Here is a 13735-nt window from a genome sequence, read left to right as displayed (position 1 = left end):
GTCTAGAATATTCTAGATATAAAACACAATTATATAACTTTGAATTGTTGTGCAATCCTAGTTTTTGCTCTTGTAAAATTGTAGCAAAAACTGCACTTTCTGTGGGAAACTCAAAATATACTAATACTTGGTTTTTTTTATGTATTTTAAAACTACAATTCTTTTTATGTTTTTTTTTATTTTTAGAACTTTTTTTATTTAATTTACTGGACATTAGTCAAATTGATTTTTTGTGTATTTTTTAATAAAAAGTAAATCATCCTTCCCTCTCTGCATAAAAAACAAAAAAAAAATTTTCAATTGACGAGGGTGAAATCATTTTGTCTATGTTTCAAAACAAGGGTAAAAATTAGAGCAGGAGTCAGTCTCAGGATACTTCCACTTGGAAGAGAGACAAAAAGTAAGTTGAATCCTGAGTCACTGAACAAATTTCTGATATTAACCAGAGATAAATCCAGAAACCTATCAACGTTCATTTTTCCCTCCCCTGAGAATTTAGCTCTAATCTTTGAGCGAATCTCGTCTCTTGTATGGGGCATCCAAAAAATGTCCTCAGGGAAATACCCATACAATTTGAGACACTGGGCACTCATGTACCCAGAGTCCACGAGATATAACTCTTCCCCTTGACTAAGAAGCACATTCAAGTCTCTAGGATTGTCCACTGGTACAATCCCATAGACCTTATCCACGAAGGTACATGAGTCAAGAATTTCCTGATCTTGTGCTCCAAGGCAAATATATTGGGAGCTGGGTATTGTTGTAGGACAACCATACACTTGGATCGGGTTTGTCTTAGTCTCATACAACTTCTGGTAATAACTGCTTCTATAGTGCTGTCTAATTATTAATTGATTACTTTCAAAATCTTTAGCATTAAAGAAACAATAGTGGGGTGGGGGTGGTTGAGCAAAGAGATGGATATACTTCTTAGTCATGCTTTGTAATGCTGGCCTAAAACCCCCGCTACTTATGCTTGCCTGTTGAACTCTATGGATTCCCCAAGTTTCCCTAAACCTACTGAGAAGATTGAGTTCAACATTATTTTCGTCAATTCTGAGCATGCAAGGAAGTATAGCTGCTCTTTTTTCAACTGCCCCTGTGAGTACAGCAATTTTATCGTAGTAGAGATTGTGTTTGAACAATGTTTCACTATCTATGTCTGTCAACTTATAATTGAACTTTTGTGTACAAGCTAAATAGGGAGTTAGAGAATAACTTGCTTTAAAAATCAATGATGTGTTTGTAATTTCTGACAGTGTTGATTTCTCAGAAAAGGGGAGTGAGAAGTAAAAAGGTGAGTAAAGAGCCCGCCTATTCTGAATCTTTCTTTCAAGAAGATTTTTCTCAGCTGGGGTGGAAAAAGACGTATTATAATTATCGCTGATGAGGACAGGGAAGGTTTTTCTAATCAATCTTGGACTATCAAACTCCTCTAAAATTTCGAAGTCGTCGAAATCTTCAGCTACCTCATACGAATTTTCACTAACCTCCTTGTTCTCTGACTCTCCCTGACCATTCTCCTTGTTGACAACATGATGACCGTTTGTTGTTGCAGGTGTACAGACCTCCATGTCTTCAGTCACATCTGAGGCTTCAACAACTGCTCCATCCTCTGCATTCTCACCAACCTCATCAGCTTCTTTGCTTTCAGTAGGGTCACCCTTATCCTCAGCAACCACTTTAGAATCTGATGTCTGTCTTCTCCGTTGCCAACGTCCACAACTTCGCCTCCATCATCAAGAATGGTCTCATCTCCGTCCACCACGATGATTACTTCAGGTTCCGGTCTCTCAATTATCTCTATGTCTACCTCCACCTCCTCCTCTCTCCGGGTCTTGGAGGCAGATTCTGAGGAACTTTCTGAGCCTGAAATTCGAAAAAATTTTAGGACCCAAGAAATGGTTTCAACTCCTTTTAAAGAAGTGAAATTGGATCCTCTAACCACTTATCTACCAAAAGTTCCTACCACTAAACTACCTTCTCCTAAACTCAGTGGTAAAGTTACAAAAAAGCGAAAACTTAAATCTGGTCCTCAAACCCAGGTTGGAAACTTTACTACAAAAACTTATAGTTTACCAAATATTCCCAGTTTTACCCCAAAACCGAGTCCTGCCTATAACAAATCTATCCACCGTGATTATGGATTGGCTGCCAAGAATTCCTATCAGTCAATTTATGAAATAATCAGCAGGTAAATTTTAAAAGAAAAAAATTGTTTTACCTATCATTTTTAATAAAATGTATTTTTTTTATAGCCCAGGTTATTTCTCCATTTTGGTTATTGGTGGTACAATTCTAGTGGCCCTATTTCTTATCCTAATATTACTTGCTTTGCTTGCATTGGGTAAGATTTTATTTTATGCTATTTTATGAAATTAATTTGCAGACTTTTTTATTGGGTGCGAACGATTTTATAGTCTGTTAGTCTATATAGATTATATATATTTATGATACTATTATCAAAAAGATCAAATTTCAATTTTTAAAATGGCCAATATTGATCGCGTGTGTCCAAAAAAAATTGTAAGAATAAGATGGAAAAAATAAAATTAAACCAATAGATATTATTTTTAGACTTTAATTTGGTTTATTTTGCTTTTGTTATATTTTCTTTTACTTTAATTAAATTTCCTTATTCATAATGTCGTCTTCGTGTATAGGTTTCGCAATTTTCATTTTTCAAACTTCATAATTATCAGCGGCATTCTTAATTTCTATTGCGTATTTACTAGAACGGTTAAATTTAAAAGAAAACTTATTATTTTTGTTGTTAATTGATTTTTTATTCGTAGGTCAAAAGTGTACTAAAAAGATTAAACGGCGTTCCCAGCAGAGTCAAACGGCTAACTCAAGAGTTCATCGTGCTACCCAGAAAAACCTTGATCCTACCAAATATTTTAATACTACTAATTTTGGCCCCAATTTGTCTACTATCCCTCCTGACTCTGTTGTGAATAATCTGCAGAAATCTTTTTCAGTTTAATGTTTACTTAGTGTTTCCTATTGTTCTTGAGATAAACTAAATTCATACTTTCTATTACAGTTTAGAATTTTCATTTCTTGTGTAACTGAAAAGTACCAACTGCTAATAAGTTTTTTTTTACAGTAGTGTCAACATAACATTTAAGCCATGCAAGAACTATAAAAAATTGCCAACCTATGTTTTAACAAGGCGAATCCCCCTATTATACAGTTGTATATTATCCCAAAAAAAATGTTCTTTAAACACTATTATCTCTCTACTAATATTATCAATGCTTAAACTAATAAACACAAACATCAGTATGGATTATGCTTACCTATATATCTTTACTAATAATGTCAATAGATAAATTAATACCTATAATTATTGAGTTTAGATTTACTTACCTATTACTGTAAAAATTTATGATTTCAGATTTTTTTTACAACAATGAGTATCCCGGATGGAAGTTCCCAGATTATCTTAAATAAGATTAAAACAATTCTCAATTCCCTTCTGCAAGAAGAACGCGATGAGGCTACGACCGATAAGTTATTTCTTGGTGCTGTTGCCCTTGGACTTTTGGCTCTCGGGTAAGTTTATTATTTTATTCTCCCCCTCTATTTCATTACTAGAACCAAATCTCCTTTCTCCTCTTTCCTCTCTTAAATATTTTAATTCTGACATTTGCTTATTTGCATTCTCAGCCCCAAAACTGCGTATGGTTAATATTTTTGGATAGCAGCTTTTTAGAAATATCATTTGACCTATTTTTTTCACCCTTTTGGATGACATATGTTTTCCCTGATAAGTTATGAAGTATGAAATAAACATTACCCAAATAATCAGGATCTATGATCCCACCAGTGCATATTATATTTTTTAAACTTAAACTTGATCTATCCCTAAGCATAGTAAAATGACTTTCGGGTGCTTTAATTTGGAAACGCAAATCTATCTTGACGCAATTTCTTGGTAAAATCTTTATGAGTCCAGGACTATAAAAGTCCAGGCCTACAGATAGCTTTGTAGCCCGGGTAGGCTTTTTGATACTAGCATCCGAAGTAATTACAGCTGTCATTTTTTTTAGAACGGCGGCGGTATTGAGGTTATGTTTTAAGAAGAGAAGACAAAATATTTCCCAACCAGGTAAAGTTTTTTTTTATCTCCTTTCTAATATGTTAATGACAATTATAAAAAATATGAGTATAGTAGTATAGATTATAATTAGATTTTTATTTAGTTTATGGTATTGACAGCTGTTTTAAAACCCAATATTCGCTATAAGTGATGTTACAGGGATGTAAATATTCTTTAATAATCATTTAATATAGTTTAGTTAATAGTCTTTTTATATTTTAGATCCCGAACGAGTTGAGAGCCAAGAACTAGAGTTGCGTCACCATCACCAACAACCCCCTCGGACAAATCAGGCGATTGAAATGATGCCCCAACCCCCTGAGATAAATCTAGAGGTATATTAAATAAGGCTTTTATATCTTCTGAAAGAAATTATTATTTTTACTTTTATAAAAGTCATTCTAAACTTAAATAAACTTTGATATACAGTAGGCTATTTTTATTTGATTGCATAGAATCCCTGCTAATTATTTATAGGTGTATTAAACTAATTATTAGCTACCTAATTCATTAAGTTTTACTTCGCTTCTGTAACTTCAATATACTAAAATTTTATACTAGGTTTTTGGTAATTAAGTTTCTTAAATTCAAATGATTTAATTTACTTCCTTCTAATTTACTTTAAACTACTCAAATCTTAAATACCCTTTCTATAATATATACTGACTTTTTTTTCTGATCATATATACTTTCAGATATTAAAACATAAATTCCTACCTAATAAAAATTTTTATTTATAGGCTCGTCTATCTGCGGAACTGGGACAGTCAAGAAACCCTTTCTTGCTGCCCGTGAATAGAGTAAGAAAAGTTTTCCTTATAAAACAAATCTTAACTACAGTACCTAGCTTACTATATGTGTAATTACAAATTTTATCAAAGTTTTACAGTATTTTAAAATTAAACTTTTCACCTATTATTTTCTAACAAATTATTTGGTAAAGCTAGTATTGTTTTTAAGTTTTTAAAGTTTTTCATTAAAGTTTTAACTACGCTAAGAAGCATTGCCCTTTGTACTTGCTTAGCTAAACGCATATTAACTTCAATGTATTCAAAAAATGTTGATGACTTATTTAAATCATCAACTTGCTTATTCTTTCTAATGCAATATTTACTTTTTTCCTTATTCTTTAAGTTACTAATTTTCTGCATTAATCTTAATCGGGTTTGTTGAATAAGCCATAATAAAATTTCTTCCATGAGTCGTAAATCTATGTTGGAAGTCCTAACTATAATTTCATCCCTTCCCCTTAAATTAAAGGAGTTATTTCTAACTATAAGTTTATAGTTCTTTAGTTTGCACATCTTAAAGTTTTTTTTTTACTGAAAAATTATTTCCTTATTACAATAAATGAATGCTAATCAATTTTAATTTTGTTTCAGATGGTTCCAAACCCCAATATACACAACTGGTAAAAAAACTCTGCTTTTGGACCCACCTTTTCGGACTTTCAACTTTCGGACTCAATCTTTTCGGACTTTCAACTTTTGGACTCAATCTGTGATAAAAATTGTGATATACAAATTCAAAATTCTTTAAATTTCAATATTCATAACTGATAAAAAAAACTCTGCTTTCGGACTTTTTTTTATTCGGTCTTTCAACTTTTGGACTTATTCTGTGATAAAAATTGTGATAAAAATATACAAATTCAAAATTCTCTAAATTTCACCACCAAAAATCTCATAAAATTAGTGAAAAAAAAATTTCTTAAATCAAAAGAAATTCTTCATAAATTGTAACTACTCTAAATTTCACCACCAAAAATCTCATAAAATTAGTGAAAAAAAAAGTTTTTTAAATCAAAAGAAATTCTTCATAAATTGTAACTAAACATTTCGGTTTAAAGTTTCTGGCTTAAGTGATAAATATTATTTTTTTTAACTACCTCAATAATTCAAACATAATAAACTACCTCGTGTCTTTTCGTGATATTAAGTAAACCAAGATCTCAAAGTTTAAATACCTATTATTCTATTTTCTTATATAATTTGGCATGTATAATAAAGATTTCAAAATTTCAAAATTCCTCCATCAAATTCTTATAAAAACAGTGATAAAATTATAAACTAATTCAATTACTATGTAATTTATGAATAATGTTTTGTTTTAAAGTTTTTGGCCTAAATAATAACTATATTTTTTTTATTAACTACCTCAGAAAATTCAATTTTGATAAACTACCTTATATATTCTTTACTCAAATTTATACTTTAAAATTGTACATAACTTTTTTTTTTAACTAAATCTTTCAAAAATTGTAAATAATATTCAAACTTAACTTAAGTACAGTGTTGTTTTTAAAACGTGATTCTTCTTTACAAATATTTGACCTCCTCAGTGGTAAAAACTTATTATTTTTTTTAACGCAAACTTATAACTAAATGTTTCGGTTCAATCTTTCGATATAAATTTTAAGTTCCTTTTAAATTTAAAATTCCAATCATACAAATAATGTTAATTATGTAATAATCTTTTAATATACATCTTGTTTATAGGAAAAGTCTTAGTCTAGATAATTAAAGAATTAAGTTAAGCCTGCTAATTGGATAAATATGTTTATAAAATCTTGCTTCTTGATAAAATTTTCCCGCTATAATTATTCAAAATCTTTTTTTCTGTACTTCAATTCTATTTTAATTACCCTTTTATATCCTAATATATCTTAACCTAATCTTAATCTAACAAACTCAATATATAAAGTCTTATTTCAATAAACTTAATTAAACTTTCTTTTGGGAAGGCATTTAAGTTCAAACTAATATTTCTCTTACACTAGAATTTAGTTTTTAAAGTATTGTCCTCTCTCTTCCTTGTAGCATTTGTTAAGATCTTTACAACCTAGGTGTATTCAATCTTAAGTAGGTATAGATATTCTACTACGGCTAATCAATTTAATGATTATTATATAGTTGATTTTCATTTTCGAGATATGTGAACAATTTTATTTAACTAAAGGTCTTTACATCCTGGTGTATTTAACCTATAGATAAATGTCATTCTTTTTGTTAGGTATTCTTTTTGCCATTTTTAGAGGGAATATACTTGGGTTCCAAAATTGTACTGCTTAAAGAAACACTAGAATTTATACTTTCATTGCCTCAACATATAAGAGTTTAATTAAGATGCTTAAAGGTCCTCTATATATATCTATTTATTTAAAATCTTACTTTAATAATTACTTAGAAAAAATTCTTTTTATGTTTTCAACTAAAACTCAACAGTTATTATATTTGGAAAGAAAAACTGGCTTTGTTAAATTTAAATGAAATAAACTTTCCTATATTGCTCTTTAATTTGTTTAAGATCATAGAGAATATTACATTAAAATATTTTTCTAATTTTACCTAGGAATCTACAATTTTAAACGTAAATCTAAGGTCTTTTAATTAGGAGAAAAAATTAAAGGAATTTTAATAATATTTCAAAAAAAATTTCATTATGCAAAATTATGACAAAACTTAAGGCAATAGTTCTACAATTTTGTGTTACATATATCTAGTTCTAGACTCCTTCCTAAAACATAAGATTCTATCTAATGTAAGCTATATACTCTATCTTATAAAATTTATTGAAAATTTAGTTGATATTATAAAATAAAGCCTACCAAAAATTCTCTTCATTCTTTAATCACTTAAAGTTTTATGTTTCACCGACAAAAGTTTGTTGTAGACATAACTGCTTAAATAATTTTTCCGCCTTGTATATTAAAACCAAAATATGATTGAAACAAAGAAAAGTTTTTATTTGTAGTCTCTCTTTAATCGAGCTGGGTCTTTAAAATTCTATTACAATGTTGAAAACACATATGATATTAGTTTTAAAGTTACTCAATATTTCTGAAAGAAAACTTTTAAACGAAAATCCGAAAACGCTGATTACTAGTTAATAATAACAGTTGTTTCCATGTATAGGGATGAGATACACTTTACTTTGAATATTTTAAATGCATTGGAATGAGATACACTTTACTTTGGATATTTTAAATACATAAGGATGAGATATTTTCACCTTGTTAGATTACCTATTTTAAATCAACTGGTTTTTTTTTAATTATATTTTATATTTCAGAATAGATAATTTGCTTTTTAGGTTATCGACTGGAAGAAGAATTCTACTGGAAGGAGAATAACAAATGGTTAAAACATTGTTTTAACTAAAAGTTGTCAACCCCCCCCCAAAAAAATATTGTAAAATTTACTTTTAAAACTGATACTTAGAACTACTGTTCAACTATAACATTGCTTAAATTTTAACGTCTACTTCTAGATCTCAAAGGTATTGTTTCCAATCTGTTTATTATAAGTTTTTTAGAGCTATTTCGAGGCTTGTAATGTGCTTTAATTTTTTCATATAATTCCTTGGATCCAACTCCCAAAAACGCTATTGTGGTAAACACAAAAATATTAATGAATATCTGATAATATGAATTTTTGAAGTAGTTACTTATATGTTTAATAATTGTAGCTTGTTCCAGATTACTTCTGGTATTATTAACTTTTAATTCCAATAGATGTCTTTGATCAGATGTTAACGAGGAAGAAATTACTTTAAAATTAGATTGTCTTTCTATTACCACATCTCCTTTGTGAGGTAGATTAAATTCCAATTTCCCATTAAACATAATATGTACCGGGTAATTTGAACTATTTAAATCCTTTTGAAGCCCTAACACAAATGCTTTACCTATTGTATCATCATGTTTAAAAAGTAAAATTTCCTCGTTTGTAATTTGAAATAATTTTGTATTGCTAATAAAAGGACAATATTGAATAATAAGGTCAAATTTCTTATCATTTATGATTTTTAAACAAAAAGTTATAGCTTCATTTAGTCCTAATTGTTTTTCATCCTCAGTGATAAATTTAGCAATCTTTTGGTTTTCTGTATTGTAGTAATAATAAGCATCCAAAGAAATTCCCGCGTATGGTATCGCAATCAAAGAATTATATTTAATTTTGTTTGATAAAATATTTAATTCTAAATAGAATGTTGGTTTACTATCAACCAGACCTGATCCTATAAAATTGATATTTACTAAGTCAGAGTGTTTATTTTCAGGAGTCAATTTTCTTCTAAGATCATTTGTTACAACCCCTTGGAAACAATATTTGAAAGTTACAATCCAATTTTCCAGAAAACTTATTAAAATTCTTGCAGGAATATAGAGATTATTAAAAGTAAGATCTACCCCTCTAATAAAAGTATTATCTTTTCTCATTGCTTCAGTTATGGAAGGTATAGGTTGAAAAGCTTCCTTTAAATATTTTTGATGCATTTTAAAATTATCCAAATGAAAAGATTGTTTATTTTCATCTATTATATAATTTACTTCGAAATCTGAGTTAATTTGTTGATCTAGAGCTGTCATATGCGAAATTATTATATCAATTTCTTTTGGTAATTGGTCATATCTATTTGTAAGTACAAGAAATTTATTCAGACTAATAGCTATATTTGAACCTTTTGCTTCAATTTCAGCATTATCAGTATTTAGTTCAGTTTTTAAATCATTAAAAGATGTTCGGAAGAGTGTGTTTACATCCTTCATATTTTGGTTGTAGTCAAAAATAATCTTTACCACCGATTTAGTTGAGTCTAGGTATTTATCTCGGTTATTTTTTTCATTCTATCACATCATTTTTTTCATTCTATCACATCTTCCGAACATGAAAAAGTTATAAAAGTAGCTAAAAATACAAGATTCTGAATGATTGAGTTTTTAAAATTTATTTTGAGTCAAAAATATTAGTTGCTATTATGTTGCTCGTATGGTTAAAATAATTATATTTAAAGCATGACGCAATCTTAAAGGAAGTTTAAAACAAGAAATTGACACTTGTCATTTCCATTTCTGGTTTGTGTCTACTAGAGATATCACAAATAGAATGAGCAACAAAAATTTTAATTTTATCCTATTTTACTTTAATAGAACTAAATATTTTAAATATCATACAATGTACTTTTATTTACTTACTGCCTAAATTAAAACCTTTATTATTACTTAAAATTATAAAACTAAAATTTTGGACAGAAATTTAATTAAATTAGACTTAAGAGTAATGAACCTACTCTATACTTTTGCTCGTCTGTTTGTATGTCAAATGTTATTTGTTTTGGTGTTTCTTCAGTCTTTACAGAAGAAAGTAAATTTTGAATTAATTAGAAAGAGGTATATTTTTTAAATGATTAAATGGCCTGATAATAGTTAATTAATCTATAATTCTAGATATCCAGGCTGAGACTGAATTTAATTTTACAATAACAATAATATATGATGATAATATGTTTTAAGTGCTACACAATATTTTATTCATATCCTCAAAAAATTACATCTCCTGCTTGAAACGCTCTAGTGATTTTATTTCTATTGGCCTTTGTTTTATAATAAATTTTCTTGTAGTTTACAAACTTTTTGTCAAGCTTAATTGTTGTTTCACAGAATTGTACACTGCGAGAAATTATAGGATGAAATTTTGGTACTAAAGGTTAATATACAAAGAATTTACTAAAATGTGACTCAATACCAAAACTAATTGATTAGGTGTAAAACCTGTCTTTGTTATATGATTATAGTTATGTAATTGATCGATTATAGATGGTAAAAAATGTCCAATTTGAATTAGGCTGATTATATAATATCTTTTTCATTATTTATTTAACTAGCCCCACGTAGCTTCCTGCTGTTCAATTAGGCATTTTAAAGAAATTTGATAAATAAATAAATTGACAACCCAAAAGAGCTAATAATTTGATTGTTTTATTTGAGCTAAATAAACCAGCGTTATTTGCTGTTCCTAAACTTTTAGTAAAATCCATGTGTATCTATTTCAGAACTCTAGCTGTTTGTGGGAAAACCGTTAACTTTTTGCCCTTATAAAAACATACATGCTACACATATACTTGCATATTTATGACGCAATTTCTGTAAATTTGGATTACAGTAATTTATTTAATTGTCAATCATTTTCTTAGGACCGTCATGGTTTACAGATGTATAAACCATAGCTAGATATTTATCCAAAATACTATCAGGCATATCAATTCTGGAATTAAATACTGTTCTAGCATTATGTTCAGCTAAATTCTTTAAGAAATGCTAACCCAAAAAATTAAGAATCTAATTCATTTCTTATTATATTTTCCATCTATAATACAAAGTAGAACGATTTCTGTCTGTCTGTATAAAACTTAAGATCTCAGTAATTACTGAACCGATTGGGCTCTTTTCTTCAGGGAATAAACCTAATGGTCCTGTGATGGTTTTAAGCTATTTTTCTTTTAAACTAAAATTTAAAAAAGTTGCAGCCCCCACCGAAATTCTAAAATGCAAAGAATTATGTTTATCAAACTATTTAGGACAAGGCCCCTAGAGGCTAGTGGTGAAGCCGCTAGTTGCTTTTAAACTACTAATTTTATAATTAACTAGAAAATTGTTAAATTTTATTTTCTTCCCTTTTCTCTTATTTACTACATTACTTTCTATTGTTTTTCATTATTTACGATTTTACTTGGAACTGGGAACTGTTTTTCTGTCAATTTTGATCTGTCAATCTCAATAAATGGCAAATTATTTTCTACCCATACACGTCACTCTTTTCCAGTCATTATAATTTGTTTAGACCTGTAGTCATTTAAAGAATCTTTTAACAATATATGGCTATTTAATATGAGCAATGTCAGGTTTACTAACTTGAAAAACGCGACTTAGAAAATTCGTTGGATTATTTTCAAACTTTATGAAAACTAAACCTAAATTTGTCTGGTTATATTCTAGCTTAACCATCCTAATTACTAATTTTAGTATGACTGTCTTAGACATCTTAATTATACAGATAATAAAGACATTTATTGTCACAGGCTAAAGTAGTTCATAAGAAGTTACTATTTTTCTAGTGGCTTGTAATAACCCTAAAATTGCATATAAAATAAAACAATAATTAGAAACTTTTTATAGTCATTATGAAAATTGCTTTATACTGCCCTATCATTGGTCAATTGATATGTATACTGACCTACCATTGGTAATAAAGATAATAACTTTAGAAACCTTTCACAGTCATTATAAAATTACTTCATACTGGCCTATCATTGGTCAATTGATATGTATACTGGCCTACCATTGGTAATAATAATAATAACTCTAGAAACCTTTTACAGTCATTATAAAATTACTTCAAGCTGGCCTATCATTGGTCAATTGATATGTATACTGGCCTGTCATTAGTAATAATAATAATTTCGTATTATACTTATTGCCATTATGCTCAGTATCTAAAATATGTTTGTACATAATATGTTCTCTAATAGTTCAATACAAATGTTCTCAAATTTTGTTGCACAATTTTAGAGCTGCAACATTTGCTCCAAACATAGATTATTCTTGATACCCTATTATTATTGAGTAAATTTAGGTTATTTTGTATCGTTTTTTCAATAAATTTGTAGGAAAGGGCTTAATATCATGTACTTTAGTAGATAATGAATTTTCATAAAGTACGCTCTCTCTATTTCGTTTTATTAATAATACTTTATTGGGCTTTAAAATAATTGTCATTTGAGTTTTTTGAAAAGATTTGAATAGTAAAGAAGATTTTTCAATATGACTTTGATAAGCGCTGGTAGTAACCCAAAAAGGAATTGAATTTTCATCAAAATTAAAAATATATTCTCTATCTTCAAATTCAGGATAGATACCATTAAGTCTCATTGCTATATTTAAGGTATCTCTAAAATATTGGGCCTGTTGCCTTGGTAGTTTTTTCCTTTGTAAAATAAGGTCAGTCAAATAGTTACATACAGTTTCAATTTCCATTTTAAGGTGATACATTTCCATGTTTCGTTTTTTTCTTGATATACTGTGTGTGTGAGAGTGTATATAATTACTTCCAAGCTTGAAGATATATACGGTTTTATATATTACAGTATTAATTATTCATTTTCAAAGACTAGCATAGAATTATTAAAAAGCTACTATAAATATGGCGAGGACTTGGCCAATGGTTCCAAAAATTGTTAAAATTTTAATTTAATTGATAATGGAATATCATTCCAGTTTGTTTAGAATGACAATTGAACTGAATGTTCAACATTATAATAATCTTTAAGTTCATATTTTGGTATTACTTTTTCTTCAATGTTTATCTGCTAAAATGATCTTTGGATAATTTACAATAATATTTATTGCTGTATAATCTAATAGATCTGGCGAATAATTTGAAAAACTAATATCAACCTTATAACATTTTGATTTTATCTTTGACTTTTCTTTGAAAACTAGAGGTTCATTTATGACAATATTTTTAACTGGAACCTCTTTTTAACATTGGGTAATTTACTTTGTGATATAATAGATACTTTATCTTTTTTAAGTCTTTTCATTTATCATTTAACATGTTCTAAATTATCTTTAATAGGATACAATGTGTATTGATTATTGAATTAATCAATTATTGCTTTAATTACCCAAGAAAAAGTTTTATTACTTAAATTTTCAACTAAGGCATTTACTGCATACTGATATTGTTATAAATTTTTACTAAAGTTGCTATTATTTTTAGTCTATCCATTTCATTATATAGAACTTTATATTGTAAAACTAATGATTTGATTTTGAAAATACAGAAGCAT

The sequence above is a fragment of the Acartia tonsa genome, chromosome 8, assembly GCF_053477335.1.
Source record: "Acartia tonsa isolate MP-2025a chromosome 8, ASM5347733v1, whole genome shotgun sequence".
Classification (NCBI taxonomy): Eukaryota; Metazoa; Arthropoda; class Copepoda; order Calanoida; family Acartiidae; genus Acartia; species Acartia tonsa.
This window is presented reverse-complemented; position numbering follows the sequence as displayed.